This window comes from Triticum urartu, unplaced genomic scaffold (genome assembly GCF_003073215.2).
Source record: "Triticum urartu cultivar G1812 unplaced genomic scaffold, Tu2.1 TuUngrouped_contig_10028, whole genome shotgun sequence".
NCBI lineage: Eukaryota > Viridiplantae > Streptophyta > Magnoliopsida > Poales > Poaceae > Triticum > Triticum urartu.
The window spans coordinates 1-7,079 of NW_024110855.1; the positions used below are offsets into that span (position 1 = coordinate 1).

At 46.8% G+C, this 7,079-nt stretch overlaps 1 pseudogene; it reads right to left on the minus strand.

The window, feature by feature from the left end:
- Window positions 1-3,606: 3,606 nt before the first annotated feature.
- Window positions 3,607-4,988, minus strand: LOC125526425 (annotated as a pseudogene).
- Window positions 4,989-7,079: the final 2,091 nt, after the last annotated feature.

Below are 7,079 nucleotides of genomic sequence, written 5' to 3' on the forward strand. Positions count from 1 at the left end.
CCATCATCATCACCAACGCTCCTCTCATTGGGAGGGGGCAATCTCCATCAACATCTTCACCAGCACCATCTCATCTCCAAACCCTAGTTCATCTCTTGTATCCAATTCTTGTCTCAAAGTCCGGGATTGGTGCTAGTAGGTTGCTAGTAGTGTTGATTACTCCTTGTAGTTGATGCTAGTTGGTTTATTTGGTGGAAGATCATATGTTCAGATCCTATATGCATATTATTACCCCTCTGATTATGAACATGAATATGCTTTGTGAGTAATTACGTTTGTTCCTGAGGACAAGGGAGAAGTCTTGCTATGAGTAGTCATGTGAATTTGGTATTCGTTTGATATTTTGATAAGATGTATGTTGTCTAGCCTCTAGTGGTGTTATGTGAACGTCGACTACATAACACTTCACCATTATTTGGGCCTAGAGGAAGGCATTGGGAAGTAATAAGTAGATGATGGGTTGCTAGAGTGACAGAAGCTTAAACCCTAGTTTATGCGTTGCTTCGTTAGGGGCTGATTTGGATCCATATGTTTCATGCTATGGTTAGGTTTACCTTAATACTTTTGTTGTAGTTGCAGATGCTTGCAATAGAGGTTAATCATAAGTGGGATGCTTGTTCAAGTAAGAACAGCACCCAAGCACCGGTCCACCCACATATCAAATTATCAAAGTATCGAACGCGAATCATATGAACATGATGAAAACTAGCTTGACGATATTCCCATGTGTCCTCGGGAGCACTTTTCCTATTATACGAGTTTGTTCCAGCTTGTCCTTTGCTACAAAAAGGATTGGGCCACCTTGCTGCACTTTATTTACTTTTGTTACTTGTTGCTCGTTACAATTTATCTTATCACAAAACTATCTGTTACCACTTATTTCAGTACGTGCAGAGAATACCTTGCTGAAAATCGCTTATCATTTCCTTCTGCTCCTCGTTGGGTTCGACACTCTTACTTATCGAAAGGACTACGATAGATCCCCTATACTTGTGGGTCATCAGTACCCAGTCCAGCCATCTTGATCCTCATCTTCCGCTGGACCTATTGCTCTCTCTGCCGGCATTGACCTCTGGTACGCACACCTCGATCACTCTAGCTCGACCACTTTTCATCACATATTAAGATTCAAGGGACCTTACAAGCACACCCATATATAAAAATAAAACTACAATCAAATCTTTGGTGGTGCCAAAGTCTTCTTCCTCCTGTATTCATCGATGATGCATCCTGAGCATCACTGATGCTGCCTCTTGGTCTCCATCTTGGCGGAACAAACTTTTGGAACCCAGGAGCTTGTGGAAACAACAACCGGGAAGTCATTGAGGCCGACCAGATGACGCCGACTGGCAGATCACCACCTAGAGAAAGAACACCGATAAGGGCCCATAGAAACTTAGAAGACCATGAAAGCCGGCGGAATCCGGACGGATCCTCCGAAAATCCAAATCGACCGGATCCCGGAAGACCCACCATTGAAACAAAACCAAACGGCCTCCGTCGGTGGTAAGCACACCAACGGAGCGCGGAAAGGGCAGCAAAACAATAATTCTCAAACTAGAAAACTGCAACGCCATTGTGCTGCCCGAAACCAAACATGAAGATCCCCGAAAGAAAACCTGAGATAAATTACCCACGCCGATGTATGCCAAATCCAGGTTTGAGACCGAACTTTCCGCCATCTAGAGCCATTTGTTGATCCCGATCCTAGCGAGGACGGGCTGCTGTAGAAGCCCGCCGTGTTGGATTCGTCGATCCTCCACCAGCTTCACCAACGCCACAGTCGAGCATTGCCTGATGAAGACCTTCACTTGAACCTCTCCGACCGCAGAGGCCCTCCAAGACTTCCCTAGCAAACCGGCCCTGAACCGGTCCTCTCTGCTGGACGGCTAGGGTTTGAAATATCGCCCTAGCCCTCTTTCTCTCACCAAGCGTTACCTTTTAAATTATAATTGATTTGGAGAAGTGTAATTTCATGCGTGTAACTGGCTTTTTTGTTTACCCTGTTGCAGGTTGCATTTTCATAAAAGTAAAGTTACACTTTTCTGGATCAATGAGATTTGAAAAACAAATACAGGACCACTTAGAATTGGTAGAACCGTTCTATTAAATCAGGAAAGGTAGGAATGGAACATAAGTCACTATTCGCTATTGTAAGTTTATTATTTTATAATGCAGCTACTAGTTGGCCAGGCCAACATTAATTGTGAGATATCAGGCAACTTGTCATTGTAAATATTTTCATGAGAATCAACGAATGGAAAGAAACTTTGTCCAGAAGTAATGCATCTTTCGTCTGATAATATCATGTGCCCTTTTTTTTGTAGGAAAAGACTTTCAATCTATTCATCTTCAATTATGATAGTACAACGGACACTAGAAATAATAAAAATTACATCAACATCCGTAGACCACCAAGCGACGACTACAACCACTGAAGCGAGCCGAAGGTGCGCCCCTGTCATCGCCCCTCACTCGCCGGAGTCGGGCAAACGTTGTTGTAGTAGACAGTCGGGAAGTCGTCGTTCTAAAGTCTCGTAGAACCAACCCACCAGAAAAGCAACTGCCGCAGATGAAGACACATGAACGGAGACGAACGACGAACAGATCCGAGCAAATCCATCAAAGATAGATCCGCCGGAGACATACCTCCACACGCCCACCGATGATGCTAGATGCATCACCAGAACGGGGACTAGGCGGGAAGACCTTTATTCCATCTTCAGGGAGGGGCCACCGTCTCGCTTTCCTGAGCAGAATACAAACCCTAACAAAGCTCAAAAAAATCTAAAAACGAAGCCCTCCCACCGGTAAGGGCCGAGATCCACTCTGTCTCCATGACCCTAAGGCCACCGGAGATGGGACTGACCGGCGCCGGTGCCGGCGGGATGCAGAGAACCCTAACTTTTTGGAGGCGGCGGCTGGCTAGGAATACCGTGTCATGTGCACTTGTTTCATGTATGACCTAGCAATACTTTGCAAAGATGCTTGCATTTTCAAATCACTATATGTTCCACAAAATACCTCCCTTCTTCGATTCCTCTCGGAAAAGTGCTCAAGTCTGCTAGCCTAGCACATTGCATTTTTTGAAAAATTTGAACTGCTTATAGAATCTCTGTTTGTGGTTGCATTTTTCTTCTTATTATTTCTAGTCCGACAATCTTCAGATTCACGGAGTCATAAGCTTCTTGTTCAATTCCGGATGGGCCGAAGTGCCCAAATCATAAAATAATAAGAATGAAGTTTTCTAACAAAAGATGTGGATTTCTAATGGGGTGCATGGCAGTTTATGAAAGTATTAGACACCGACACAAGAAGAAGACAAGATGTTTCACACATAAAACCAAAAATAAGCCAGATGTAAAACACTGAAAAAGGAGGAACCAGACAGGTGTTGGCTTAGGAGTAAGAAGTAGGGGGCCTTCATACAAACTGATTTTGATAGAGCACTTAGTAGAATTGCTGTTACCCTCCCTCAAAAGAAAAGGAGTCGTTGCATCCAGTCAGAATCGGTTGACCATACACACTCTAGGCTGAGCATCGTGCCTTTGCATGAAGGGATAATGCATACCTAAGGATATTACAGCAGAGGAGATATATATTGCCATTGATAAATAATGATTATCAGAAAAAATTAATTCATCAATCTCGGTGAAAAGCATTGCCGGTACGTAGTTGGCTAAGTGGCACAACAAAGATTACATCACAAATAAAGGAAATGAACCGACGATTGAAAACCGAAAGGCACACACAAAAAGCACGATTGAATATATAGTCTCCACCCTTGAGAGAACATCAACCGGTGTAGTGCTCGTTGATGAACCCGCACTTCTTCCTGATCTGGCCATTGGTGCTGTTCTTCACCTCGATATTGCCCATCTTCACCATGGCATCCTCGAAATGTTTGTACCACAAGAAATCTCCGATCAACCACCAAGTGTACTTTTTCACCAACTCCTTGGTCTTTGGTGACGTCATGAGCGTCGCGTCGGAGGTGAAGAGCGCTCTGCGATCCATCATGTTCCTGTAGTACTGGTTGTCCAACACGTCGGGGGTCTTGTAGTCCTGCGGCACCGTGGGATCACTGCCGGCAGGGCAGTCCTGGGTCAGCTTCCCAGAGTATGTGGCGTCCATCGACGTGGTGGAGTTGTCGTTGGCCGGCGGCTGGAGACGGTCACGGAAGGAGGAGCAGTGTGAGCGGCCGATGCTGTGCACGCCAGAAAGCGCAACCATGTAGGTTTGGGTGAGTCCCTACTTGGCGAACATTTGTGTCAGGGTAGTGAGGTTAGTGAAGGGTGGGGGCAGGTTGGGGAGGGTCTCCTCTTTGAGGGACAACAATCCGTCGTAACAGCCGGCTGGCATGGTGAAGTTTATTTTGTAGCCGCTGAGTAACTTGCTGGCGTCACGGCCTGCAAAGGCGAGGATGTCAGCGCAGGAGACGACACCCGGACATCTTTCCTCGATCTTCTTCTTGGCTGCCTCTATCACTTGGAAGCCACGCAGGCTCATGTTTGGGATACCGAGCATCTCCGGTTCCGGCTTGCCGGCGACCTTGTTAAAGCAAGACAGAGGCATCGCAACCCTGAAAGCCACACCCCAGTAAGTAACATGCGTGCATGCAATGGTACCATAGTTAGCTTCTGAATCGTGGAGTGGACAACTGAGAGTGGGTGTGGGATAGACCGGTGTAGGAGAAGGGCTCGGTGAGAGAATAGGAGGTGGGGTAGCGATCATCGGAGGAGAAACCGGTGGGGGCATGGCCGGCACGGTGGGAGTGGGAGTAGGATAGCCTGGGGTAGAGCCAGGGCTAGGGCTGGGAGGAGGAGTCGCCGGTGGTGGGGGCGAGGGTATGACGGGAGTGGGGTCGCGCTTGGGATAGGTGTAGCCGTAGTCGGATCCTTGGCAAGCCACGGAACCGAGTACGGCGAGCACGGCGAGAAGAGCAAGCTTGGCCATCTTCGTCTGCTCGTGTCAGCTACTGTTGCTCGATCGAGGGAAGATAGAATGAAGAAAACCTGTTGTTTCGCATATGTATTTATAGTCACGTACAGGAGAAATCGCATGCATGGTAGCGTTTGGAGCGCACGTTTGTGAGTCAACCAGCTGCCGGCCGGCCGGCAACGTGGTGACCACACTGCAAAGTTGATGATATGCGTGACGCGGTGGCAGCGGCAGTAAGCTTGGTAGCGACTACGTGGCCATGATCGATTGCATATATGCGTCTGGCAGCTAAGCAAATCAACCCGGCTGAATATTACGGCCCAAATGATAAGTCCACATGATCAGGTGCGTGTTACTCCGGCGCTGACGTTTTTTGATAGGAAATTCAATTTCAATGACACATGGTAAGTTTCTGTAAAAAATAAACTGAAGCACGAAGTTGCCATGCTTAACTAAAGTTGTCATCGTCGTGTAACTAAATTTAACGTTGAAAATGTTCGGAGTTGTCATGTGCTCGTACCTGACGAACGAGTGGTGCAACTGCAATTTTTTTCATCATTATGTATCCTTCCTACTTGTGCTGCAAGAAGAAAAAACCGCCTACTTGTAATAAACTACGAGTTGAGATATCCCTGTTTCGTTGATTACTACTACAACAAATAGAACACTAATTTCATTTGCAAGCTAGCTATAGTAGGATAACATACACAGGCTGACATACAACAGGTTGCCGGATATATAAACTCAAATTCAGTTCCTCTACCGGTGTGTCTGTGTGTGGACCGTGTTGACTCTAAAGAATATATTACAGCTATCTTTGTGCATAATTAGATATGGCACGCTAAATGATATACACTGCCGCCTATGTTTGGATAGCTTTGTGGGTAATAATGAGATATGGCACACTACATGATATACACTCCTTATCTTGGTTAGATGATTCTCTTCTTCTTCTTCTTCTTTTGCGGGCGAAACCTTTCGATCCATTCATCAATATTCGTAGCGGTACAAAGAACACTAGAGGCATGCTGCCATCATCACCTCTTCCTTACTGGTGCCAGGCAAACCTTGTTGTGGTAGACAGTCAGAAAGTCATGGTGCTATGGCCTCACAGGACCTACGCACCAAAACAACAACAATCGCCGATGAAGAAAAGCATTCATCGGAAGTATCCAATCTGCAGACACGAACGTAGACCGGATCCAAGTGGATCCATCTAAGAAAAACATCGACTGAATCGTACGAGGTCCGTTGGAGACACACCTCCACACGCCCTTCAACAATGCTAGTTGCACCACCAGTATGAGCTAGACGGGGAGAACCTTATTCCATCTTGAGGGAGCCGCCTCTACCTCGTCTTCGCGAGCAGGGCACAAACACTAAACATACAAAAAACACATTAGATGGAGGAGGAACCCTTGATGGTGTCCTGGACTAGGGGGTGCTAGTCATGTCGGCTCCAGCCGTATGGGCTAGGTCGAGAACCTCCCAAGAAGATAAACCCTTAGGCCTCGTTTGTCAAGCCCAGAAGAGCCAAGATGGAAGATTCCGAAGACTTGGCCTATAATCCAAATATTTAGAGGTAGTCTTCAGTACGATTTCCCTTAGATGCAACCGGCATATGTAAAACCCTAGGCACTCCCGGTATCTATATAAACCAAGGGGTGAGGACCGCCGATGACAATTTATACACATACGATCTCATGGTAGATCACATGTACTCTATACCCCCTCGAAATCAATATAATAAAGCATAACGTAGGGTATTAGCTCTTCGAGAGGGCCTGAACCCCGGGTAAACATATATGTCCTTGTTACCATCGTGCCAAGACACTAGTAGAAAACAGGGCTTAGGTTCAGGCCTGGCCAGCCCATTAGTCACGGTTCTGTCACGAACAGGGACAATGGAGGCATGCGTCCCGGTTCGTGAGCCCAGGGGCCGGCCGGGCCTCGTGGGGCATTGGTCCCGGTTCGTCTGGACCCATTTGTCCCGGTTCCAGGCACGAACCGGGACCAATGGTGATGTGGTACGCTCCTATAATACCACGGTTGAAATGTCTGTTCAGAAACAAAGGGCATGCCAAGTTGATGCAATGGCACAGAGAGGACCATAAGAAAGACGGGAAGTTGAGAGCACC